Consider the following 12,379-nt stretch of genomic DNA (forward strand, 5'->3'; position numbering starts at 1 on the left):
TACAAAGTCAAATATTGCTTCCGTAGGCTACCACTCGAAAAATCAATTTTGCTCCAAGACCGAACTGCAACGAAGTTTAGCTACCAGTCTTATGCTGCGTGTTATTAGATAGAACGCATGATATGATTGGCTCAGTATATCACATTACGTCAGAGGACATGTCTGCCACACAGGACATAACTGCAACGGTACAATAGATATTGTATTGCAAATATGCCCAAGGCACGGGGGGCTAACAGCGAGGCCTGGAACCGAGTTTACACGATCGCCCAAGTCAAGAAATTTGGCCGAGCGAGACTAAGTACTAGTTTGTGAGAAAACAAATATGGCGGACGTCAGGGCGGAAAATATCCAGTAAATGCGGACGTGAATCTAAGGGAAGTTTTCAGTCACTTTGTGTGTGTTGCTGAAATTCGGTAATAGGAGGCATCTTCGATGAAAATACCTCTGCAAACCTATGCGCAGCAACGAACAACATGCAACCAGGGGCTTACCGTGGCAATGTTCGAGGCAAAAGCAATTATCCAGGTAAGACCTATTTTATACTTAGCTCTTATTATAATAAAGTTTCCATATAACGCGCGCTCTGACTGGTTGAAACAGCGTGCTTTATCAGAGAACAGAGCACGGGTTGATGACAGTAAGCTGGCTTTCAAATGTTTGCTTCGGAATTTTGACAAGTTTGACCCAATTTAAACATCCACTGTGGTTCAGAGAAACGCAATGGAAACGAGCTCTATGTCTACAGTAAATATGGCTTTCGGAGACCATTGTTAGCAACAGTAGTGTGAAAACTGTACTAAAATGACAAATTCTCAACCTAACCAGTGCTTCAATAAAAGACATTATATTTGTTACGAAGGCGGATTATTCTTAAAAAGTAAAACAACAACAGAATACAACAACTGAGTTGTCTCTGTTTATGATGAGAAGCTTTATTTTTGTAAAAATGCTCAATTGCTCAAAACAACACTTACATGCAGTGTGGTAATGCTCGCTCTCTGGTCATCTCAGCGAAGTAAACCGACGAGTGGTCAGCTCAAAGCTTGCTCTGGTAGTCTCCTCCTAGTCTGTCTACCTTTTACGCTAGTTCGGGCGATCTTGCTGCAAGCGACTGCAAGCCATAAATAACTGTAGCTCCTTTCAAATTCAACTCAGCATTTCGCATTTTCATCCGCAAGCTTTGCGCTCCTGGTTTCGTAATCTCCATTGGAAAAGTGCACGTTTTCATGAGCCACAATATGACCAAATTCCTCTGAACTGACAAACCTTTACCTGCCTTTAGATTCTTATTTGAAAATTAACTAAAAAGCAAACTTTGAAGGCATCGTTCTTCTCTCGAAAGCCGCTCGAAACTACTCAAAACTGAAAGCTTAGATGAAGTCCAGTTTGTGACTGACAGCTGTCACTTCGTTAGCCAATCAAATTATTTGAACAATTCTAACAAGGATTGTGATTGGCTTATTTTAGCGTGCTTTATCAGAGAACAGAGCACGGCTGACGCCACTTGGAAAATAAAGTTTGGTTTGAAAATTCTGCCGAATGTGTGGGGAAATTAGTGGATTCTTTAACAAAAAACAAATAAAGAAGCCTCGACTGTGCTCTGTTCCGTTGTAAAGCACTTAGGAAGCGGTAGAGCACTCAAGAAGTGGGGAAAAACACTCGACTTCGTCTCATGTTTTCCCCTACACTTCTTTCGTGCTCTACCGCTTCCTGCGTGCTTTACAACAGAACAGAGCACAGTCGAGGCTTCTTTATTGGTTAATTAACCAAGTTGGAGGTCTGTATGGGAGAATCTTGACCGAGGTCGTGAGTACATACCGAACGCAGTGAGGTCTGTACACACGACCGAAGTCAAGATTCTCCCATACAGACCAACTTAGCTCGGTTAATAAGATGTTTATTATATGGCAAAGAAGAAAACTTTAATTCTTTTAATGTAACTGGTTTGCTGACATTTTGCTTGCGAATGGCAATGAGCTTAACTTAAACCTGCTGAAATTTGCTCGTCCTCTTTACTTTCTTTTTTGTCATGAGGCTTTTTGGCACTTCCATAAATGATTGAGAAGAAAATAAAAGAAAACGGTGATTATTTTTGTATTTTAGTTTGCTACTCTGTCAACGTAAAATGAAACTGGTCTAGATGCCAGTCTAGATAGGAAAATCTAGACTGCGGTCAATATCGATTTCAGCCAATCAAATTTGTGAATTCGGTTGTGCCCAGTCCTTGTGAGACAGCCATATAATAATTAAGCTTATAACCTTATGGTTAAGGTCACATGTTTATCACGGCAGAAAATGCCACTGGAATACTACTGCAATACGTTTGGACACATTCTTTCGGTTATGTGCAGAGCAAGGCGTTATTTGATTACAATTTAGTAATAACGCACGCGACATAAACTGACTAACAGGTGATTATCATGACCCTTTTACTACTGATTTTTTTTGGAACTTACATCGGTAGAAAATACAGAAACACAACAAACTTAAGATTCTCTATTGCCATTTCATTCTTAAAGGAGTGTTTCCTGATGGGGATGAGTCTGTTTGTGACGATGTTCTTGTTGACGTTTTTCAGGTGTTTGACATGTGGGTGGTTCTGTATTGTGGCATACATGTATTGGGCTAAGCCACTCAAAAAGAGCCAAACTTAGATGCCTTCCATGAGATTCCAACTTGGGTTTGTCTCCAGTTTTAATACACTTTCCACCATTAACAAGTCTATCGTGGGCATACCAGCCAGGACTAACATAATATGCATTACTGCTGTCCACATAAACTTCAGACCAGTAGTGTGCCCTAGCTTGACTGTGGTATGTTAAACCAGTAAGTTTGTATTTCTCTGGTAATACATCAAGCTCCTGGTTGACATGGGGATCCCATTTAAGTGGCAAAGGATCTGCTTTAAAAATTTCAAATATAATAAGGTTTGGTACTTGTTTAACAGTTGTGGTTCATACAGCAGGTTTACTGCATTTACATGTACCCATGCTGGCTTTACCTTCATTTTTATCTAGACATATATAGCTGCATATACCAGAAAAACATGAATATCCACCAGGTGTGGTACGATGTTTAAAGTATTTTACCAGACTAACAGGACTTATTTGATCTGATGGATCAGTGCGGTCTTCAGGATCTATCTGATCCACTATTATTTTAAATGTGCCACTGCATTGTTCCTGTACTGTAAATCTGTGGTCACTAAACTTTGAACACTTCCGTGAAACTAATGTAACAAAACTAAAGAATTTCCATTCCTCTTGACCCATATAATGATGTAATGAATGAATGATTCCCTCCAAACTACACTGATTTCCAAGTCTATAATAGATGCGACCATTACAGGTTTCATTCTGCAGCCACAACCATAAGGCCATCTTACTGTCATGGTATTTGCCATCACAATTGAACTTCCATGCAGATTTCAAGGCTTGCAGTGCTTTGGTCTGCTGTGGGTGTGTAGGTAAGGTTCTCATAAACTCTGAATTTTCTGTGAAGAATTTCTGACATGACAACCAAAAAGGCATCCTGGTGACAAGTTTGTAACAGTGTTAGACCCACTGACGTATGAACTGAACAATAACAAAACTTGAGGCTGTTTAGGACTACTCAACTGCGTATTTTTTGTGTCATCTTTAAACAGGGACTTTTTAACACATGCACTATTCCTTTTGTCAATGCACTTGCCTCAATTGCGAATTACAAGTGGCCTTCTGCACTTGGAACAATGCAGAATGCGCTTGTTCTGTTTTTCTGGTTTCAGCGATTTATGCCTCTTTTCTTTGGTAACCTGATAGTCAATATTTTCAGGACTGAAAGTTGAAAGGTGAGAGATGGATGATAAGCTACTGTAAGACTGTACTTCAACAACCATTTTTATTTTCTCAGAATTTTCTTTGGCTTTTCTTTCAATTTCTTTCAGCTTTGGGTGAAGAGATGTTGGTGGTGCAATTAAGTTCCAAAAATATTTATGCACTGCATCCAGTAGTTTGCCAATAAAAGTATCACTTCTCATAATAGTATACACTTTTGTTGTCTGTGGTGTGTACGTGACAAAATAGCACCAGTCTGCATTTGTTGCTTTCATATTCAATTGCATTTGCATACAATAGCATGCTGATAATTGCTTGTAGTGTGAGGGATAACCTCCTTTGAATGGACACTTATACTCAACAATACCTCTGCCACTAATACCATGTACTCCAGTACCATGTACTACAACAATCATCAGTCATCTGGGGAACATCCAAACATGTCTGTGTCCTTGTATTTGATTGTCCATAAACCAGTTTCAAAAATGGTAAAATCATAGCATGAGCCAGCCAAGAATTTAAGGTAGGAAACCCTAGCACAATCCTCGCAAATAGTTCCCTACTCCATTGCTAATTTATTAATAATACTTGTACTGTCATTGCTACGTTCAATTTATCCTTGAACAGCACTTTGCCAATAACTTTGAGCCTGTGAAAGACCAAAATGTCCCATAATAACTCCTGCCTTGCTTGCATTAAGGATGTTTTTTCTCGCTTCTTTCCAGGTTTCTGAACGCTGTTTTAGGTATGGCCGTACATCAGCAATCCCAGGTGGTGGATCATCCTTAAGTGGCTTAAAGTTTGGATTGCTTTCAAGGTCTTCACTTTGAAGTAATCCAACCATTGCAGGTAAATTAAGCCATTTGGTCTTATGTTTATTATAATTGTACCTGGTCTTAATATTGTTTACGCATTGTGCTGCTAAATGGCCTTTTAGTCCACATTTGAAACATACTTGCTTTGCTAACCAGTCTGGTTCAGGTGCATTTTTGCAATTCTTGGCCAGGTGTCCTAACATGTTACATCTCTTGCATACATCTGAAGGGCTTGGCTCTTTCATGGACTCACTCTTAGCTGACTTCTGTGTCAGTGTAACTCTAATTGCAGCAGTGTGACCAGATAATTGGGGATAAATTACCTTTCATCAAATGATATACACATCTCCTCTTAACTAACTTTCTTGAACACACTTCCATTGCTTGTTCACTACCATCATGTCCTCCACATATTAGGTTACACAAACTGGACCACCAACAAAATAAATTTGTGTCTTGAAGTAGCTGTGTCCATGCAGTGTTGTAGGAGTCCATTAAAATATTCAGACTTCAGTTTGTGGTCAAGAAGTACGTTAAATTTCATCACACAATGCCGATTCCCAGGATCTGACAGCAAGTCCAGCACTAAACGAGTCGAGTTAATAAGAGTTGTTGGTAAAGAGTGCCCTATTATAGAAACAACTTCCAGGTACAGACACTCCAGTTTTTTTTCCATTAGTCCTCACTGTAGTCAGGTAAAGCTGAGCCTTTTTCTCCCATTAAGATGTCTTCACAGTTTATCTGATTTTGCTGTAGCATTTGTTGAATAATATGTATTGTCTTTACTCTTTCTTCTGTCTTACCCCTTTTATTTTGACTTTTTGATAGGTTAAGGGGCTGTGGAGAAAATGCAGGATCTTCATAAGAACTTGATGAACCTTCTAGGAGACCAAGCTCTTGAGTAATACTAAAGTCAATGTCAAGTGTTCGACAAATTTCCATATACCGCTGAACAGCTGGTGACACTTCCCGACCTCTTACAAGTGAAAAGTAATTTTCCACATCATCCTGACAAAGACTCTTTGGGACAATGGACAATATGGGGAAAATTTATCATTATCAAGCCAGTTAAACCAATTGTCCCCTGAATCAAGACAAGGAGGTCATGATATGTCTTCAGTGGAATGAACTGCTTCCTCGAAGCGTTCTTGTCTTCCTTACTGATGCATGATTTCACCTTCTCTTCAATTTCATCATGCCATCCTTTGAAGAAAACTAGTACAGACAGAAGCTCTTTCATGTAATTTGATTGAAGGGAAACAGAGTTCATGATTCTGAACAGCTTATCACAAATTCTTGTGTATTTGCATGTAAAGGAAGTTTCATCTTTACTGTAGGGGAAGTAAGGTTCTTCCATTGCTCCTGCAGTTGATTCTGAAAGTACTTTTCGTGCAAACTTCACTTTCATTTTACGTTTTGAATCAATGAAAATATGTTTGCATTTAAGAGGATTGTCATCTTGCTCAGTAACTGCAGCAACATGATCCCATTTTAAGCTTCGTCCCTTGTGTGTTAAATTGTAATTAGGATTGTGCATAAAATTCCTCAGCTTTTTTATCATATGTGGATAATCTGATATACAATAGATGTCACCTCCTGTTACTTCATTTTGGCCAACCCATGGAGCTTTTTTTGATGACTTCTTAAAAAATTTTGAATTCCATGGAGCTCCATCACAAACCCATATACCACCTTGATTTTACCATCTGAAACCTTACCTAGTGCTTTAATGAGAGGCCAGACCATGTGTTTCTTCAATTTTTCAGCTGTGACACTGTAAACAGGGAAAGAGAATACAGAATGGACCCAAAATTCACCATCTCGGACAGTCCATCAAAAGTTGGGTGGAAATTAGGAACACATAATTTTTGTTTTTGTTTCTTGAGCATCATCCTGAGACGTTTGTTTTGAAAGCTCAGTTTTCTGACTTCATTGCTTAAATTATGTGCTCGATCAAGTAGCTGTGATGGGGAGAGTGTAGAGAGTTTAACTTTACTGTCTGATTTGGTTGCCCTTTCCTCAGTTCCTGGAGCTAATTCTTTATGTTTCCTCAAAGAGTCTTCAAGCATTTTCTGACACACTTGACAGCAGCCAGACCTACTCTGCTCTTTTACCAAGAATTGGTATTCAAGGCAAGTACTAAGACTTACCTGCATCCCACTTTACTCTAGCCTTCCTTACTGCCTTGTTTATATAGACTGTTGAGTTACCTTTCCTCATAGGAACTACCCATTCAGAGTCAACAATTAATTGTGGTAGGTCTGGTGATCCAATTTTCTATTTTGCCCATTTTAAGATGTTGGAATCATACACTCCACAACAGATGTTTTCATGTTCAATTCTCTTTAAAGTAGTGTAAAGTTGAGAAGATATGTTTGCAACAGTTTGCTGTTGTACTTTGCCAAGCGAGCCCCAAATGTTAACTTTGGAATTTAGGATATATGCCTGGTAATGAAGCTCACTATCCTTAAGGAATAGGTGCAGCAATCTTTCATTTAGATTTTGTCCATTACCTCTCTGGGGTGAGAACTGAAACTTGAAAGAGGTAGATTGTTCAACAGCAATGCTCCAACCAGTCATTTCACAAAAAAACTTAGTGGCCATGGCTTGGTATATTTCCTTCATTAACGGGTTTGCAGAAAACTGACATTTGAGTTCTGAAGGAGCTTGAAATTGTACTTGATAGAGCAATTGAACTGGAACAGTTTTTGCGGGCAAAGCAATCAAGCAATGGTGGAGTTTGCAAAGGGGATGACTGATTGTCAAATGTACATATCCTGGAAGATACACTGTCACGTGGAATCTGGCACTCTTAATCAAAGATTTTTATAACATGTTTTTGGCAAGGGTGTTGGTTGTATAGTGTCTTTGACTGATGACATAAACTGCAAAGTGATGTGCTCAGTTGTGTGGCATGTACTTGACTTTCTGGAAACTCTTCAGTGCTTAAGTCATGGATCTGCCTGTCTACTTCAAAGTGATCATTACACACATAGAGCAACCATGGTTCATTTGCCAACCCAGGGTCAACTTCATACCTTCCTTGTAAAGTAGTTACTGAATGCATGCCAGCCCCATTTTGACACCCAGCAATAACACACTGTTTCCCTCCACCATACTGGTGCAATTTAGTGTTAAAATCTGTTTCCTGATTAGTAGTACAATCGCCCTCACCCAAAGGTGTGTGGGTGGAAGTGGAGTTTTCCTTCAGAATGTACAGTTTAGATTCCAAAGTTTCTGCCCGTGTGAGCAAGAACTTTCGGAATGACTTTACTACATGATTGCACAGTTCACCGACTGTCACTGAACTTAACCTCTCAACAAACTTTTCACATTTATGAATAAGGGCCTGGATGTCTTTGCCTTGAACTGAGCTCGATGTTGTACAACTGAGGGACAAAAAAATCATATTCAAACCCCTCAATCTCTCTAGATAGCCCCAGCAAACGTTCATTCTTATGTGTCCGGCAATTAGAATTTAAACAGTTGCATGTACATACAGGGAACAGCTCTGAAGTGTGATGGTTCATTGCAGTCTCTATTGAGACTAACTTAGAACTGTAAAGTATGGAAAGGAGGTTTCCCAACCCTGGTGTAGATAATTTGCTAAGTCCTTCAGTCCTCTTGTGAAAACATGCAAACCTGGTAGCTCTGTTTGTAAGGTTAACCATTCTTTAGTTGTTGGTTCATCTTCAAAATTTTATCATCTAAAAATGTTCTCAAGGATTGAAGCTATTTTCCTTGTGTCCGAAGTGTAAAGCATTTGTAGGAACTCTGAAAACTGATCAACACAACTGGAAGAACAGCTGCCATGAAGCATTCAAACAGAGGGATAATTCCGTAAAATAAACGTGGTGTTTCACACATAATTACGCATTCAAGAGCAACGAAACAAAGGACTTGAGACAAATAATTTAATGTAAGTTCCAACCTACATGTAAGCGCGGACTCTTGTCGGTGGCAGTCGTATAAATGTTTGACGCTTCTGTAATTTAGAAATCGCAATCGAAACCTTCTCTTTTGTTGACGTGAACATGGCGTGTGATAAACCCTACAGTTTCCAATGAATAATTTCTTCCTGAGACGACGAAAAGTCCAATCGTCCGTGGAGTTACCAAACATGATCTTGATCGTCAATAAACTGAAAGTCTGAAGTCGGACACTTCTCACTCGCATTTTCAATATTGACTCTAACAACCTTATACAGAACTGACCTTTCACTGCATTCCAGTTGATAGTTTCGGAAACTAAAACCAAAGGTTTATAAAACGTCTGATTGAATTGCATTTCCCAGGTCAAGTGGGTGCTGACACTGCGAGCGCTATTCGATATTCGATTCACACCAGTAAAGTTCTTCACTACAAATTCAACAGGGCGAACCACAGATTCCGATTGAAAGGGAATGGAACGTTTATATTCCGTACTACCGCAAAAAAGTGCGAAAAGCAGGGAAACAACCAACAGGAAATTCATTTGCACAAACACCTGTTCGCGGGTCTTTACGCATTCGAGCGTCCATTCGAGCCATTCTCGTCCCCAGTGCTACTCGTCTTAAAATGTCGTTGACGAGTGGCTCTAGTAAGTAAGTAAGTAAGTAAGTAAGTAAGTAAGTAAGTAAGTAAAGACTTTATTTAAAGAGGGTAGCACTAAAATAGTACACACCAAAAAAAATTCGAATTTTTTTCATTGGCTGACAAAAAATGAATGCGCAGCAGAAATGAAAATTACAGAGATCTACGCATTCCATTTTACTTTCGGCCCGATTGCGGCACTTTCGCTAAGTTGACACAGGCGCGCTTTACGAAAAAAAAAACAAAAAACGGCAAAACAAATGGTGACCATTCCCGATGGATCCGAAGGAATCGTTAAAGTTTCCACGTAACCAAAGAAGTACGTCGCCTGCAACGATGTCATTCTCGATCGTAATCATCGTCCTTTGATGTAGCAGCCGAGAAGGTGGGAAGAAACGTTTTTAAACGTTTTAAGCGTTTTAAAAAACTCTGAGAATCAACCAGCTAATACAACAATTACTTTGTGGCTGACCATACCCCAAGAAATCATAAAATTAAGTTCGAATCGGCAGTGGGTTTCAAGAAACGTTTGTCTTCCTTTATGAAAAGTTCAAAAGGAAACTTACTACTGAAACAGGTAGACTATTTTTTCAGAGATGTACGGGTCCGCAAATGATCCCAGGACTGTAAATGATCCCCATATTGGACCGCAAATGATCCTAATCAAAAAATAGCGAATGGCATGGATGGTGGGATTGTGTGGGTAGGGAATTAGCGTACGTGAATACCGATGTTTTTATTAAAACCATCTTATAATTATAATGGCTTACAACTTGCTTTTTTTCATACTTTCGTCTAAATTTTGTTGCTAACTAGGATGTTATGAATATCACCACTCAATCATCAACTTGGCTTGCATTTCTTTGCAATTCTCAGTAAAATTATGATCAGTGCAACATACGCTACATATCCTCCTTTGTTAAACATTGATATTTCGGTGTTATAGCTAAATCACATTTTATCAGCCATTAACGCCACTCGTCTAAAGTTTTAAACTAAAATCTAACCATGAAGCAACTATTACGGAAGACGCTGTCACCTGATCATGAGTAGACCCACAAGCCTACAACGCGTCATCACTCTGTAAAACACCTAGTGTGTAGCACTGGAAATTTGAACAAATTTATTTTGTAATTTTTCCTTGGTCGTATTTTGGCTTTAATTCCTCGGAAATGACTACTTGAGTATTCTAAGAAGCCAAAATTCCAAGCTATGGTTATGAAGTTCAGCTTCATGACCAAGCAAAGCCAAGGCTTGCACTTCGTTTTGACAATCAGCTGTTTAATAGATGTTTGATACTATCTCCACCGGGATTTCGAGAATGTTTACAAGTATGTGTTTTTCTAAGACTTCTAATTCAATAGATCGTCTTCACGTGACGTGTTTTTATCCTCATCAGGCATAAGAGGCGGTATATTTATATCTGTTTACAATTAGCGTGCTTCGTTTGGAAACCAGAGCATTTTGAATTTCAGGGTTATGGAGGTTGCGTGACCCAAGGCTACGATCGAGTTTGTTGAAAAATATATACTTATCTCATGATTTTGGGCCTTTTTAGAAGTTAGAGAATTAAGAAAAGTGTTTATGTAAATGCCTGTTTGTTTAGTGCTGATAATCAGTCGCCCAGAAAGCCAAAGTAAGTTCCAGATGTTTACACTATATTCCGGCCGCCATATTGGTGTACCACGGGTGTACACCACCATGGCGTTTTCTTTTTGGGCTCTGGAAATTTCTGGGAAACATTTACGACGAATATCTGAAGTTTGGGGAAACGCACAGGCCTAAAACTTGGAGAAGTGTCTTATTTAGCTATCTTCTATAGCGTACATCACAATTTCTTAGCTTTTCCTATTGGTTGGTTTTCGATTTATTATTTTTTTTATTGCGTGACAGTGAAAACGATCTGTACCCTTCGAAGAACAAAACAGCAACTGTGGAATATTTTTTTGTAAAATGATAAAACGTTTTTTTTAGTTCATAATTCTTGTACATGTTCTCACCTTCCTCTGATATAAATCCATGCCATTCCTTATTTTTTGATCGGATCATTTGCCATTTGCGTTCCAATATGGGGATCATTTCCGGCCCGGGATCATTTGCGGTTCAATTTGCGGATCATTTGCGGTCCTGGGATCATTTGCGGACCCGTAGAGAGACGCGCGAAACAATTGCCGTTGTCAAGAAGCGTATTTGAATTAAGCCCACGTGGTCTAAAACTGACGCCAAATAGGTAAGCGCACGTGATCACATTCCTTCACGTTCCTAAACACTCTAATTTATCCCGTATGATTTGCATAAGATCATCGCAAGTCGCCACCTCATTCTCGTCCGTCGTTATCACTTCACATCGACCTTCGGGAAAAGAAGTGTTATAAAAAACTTTTATCTGTATCATGTTGCACTACTAAGTAACAATCAGAGCGAAAGATCGACGACTGATCATGAGAAGAAGCGCGTGGGAAAAACTCAGACTGGAAGAACCGAGCCACAGACCGCGCGAAGGAATATGCTCGCGTGCGTTTGACTTTTCATTTGACGGCTTCAGGCCATGTGACCCAAAACGTTCTCGTTTGTCGCTAACGGCAACTGTTTCGCCCGTCCGCGAAAAAACCCCGGAAAAAACACTCTACCTGTTTCGGTAGTATTTCTTTTGCCAAACAGTCCAGAAGTGTTTTATTTGGACCTCGAACGCTGCGTTAGAAAGCATGCAATTCACTGTAGGGGATTCATGCTAACGTCATTGTTTACATTTTTGCTCATTTGCATACGACTTTGCGTACAAAAGGAAACATTTTAGATATGAATTGACTCCAGGCAGCTAAAGAGCTGGTAAACTTTAATACATGGTGAAATTTTTAGTTCTTTGGGTGTAACACTCAACGAGATATTGTCTTTCAAAAACTGCAAAATTTCTGGGTGGCAAGAGCGCTAATTTGTAAAATTTTGAGTTTCTACACCCGTGTTGCACAAGAAGTGTCCAGTACAACAGGCTCATATTCTTTGCCAGAGTTAATCGCACCATGACCTTTCAATATTCAGAACTGATTTATTTGTAGCTCCATCAGAAACTGAATTGCTTATTCTAATGAGGCAAATATTGTAAACAAGGATTCCCCTATTAAAGTGTCAGTATCCAGGGCCTCGTAGAACTTCAAAATTAACAAAGATAATCATG

General features: G+C 39.3%; 1 long non-coding RNA gene across 1 annotated transcript; it reads left to right on the forward strand.

Moving 5' to 3' along the window:
• The first annotated feature begins 230 nt into the window (after positions 1 to 230).
• On the forward strand, positions 231 to 6,449 carry LOC145460676 (uncharacterized). The gene is made up of 3 exons (XR_014039878.1): positions 231 to 528; positions 4,544 to 4,667; positions 5,462 to 6,449. It is a non-coding gene; the product is annotated as an uncharacterized LOC145460676 (long non-coding RNA).
• The last annotated feature ends 5,930 nt before the right edge of the window (positions 6,450 to 12,379 follow it).

The sequence above is a fragment of the Orbicella franksi genome, chromosome 11 (assembly GCF_964199315.1).
Source record: "Orbicella franksi chromosome 11, jaOrbFran1.1, whole genome shotgun sequence".
NCBI lineage: Eukaryota > Metazoa > Cnidaria > Anthozoa > Scleractinia > Merulinidae > Orbicella > Orbicella franksi.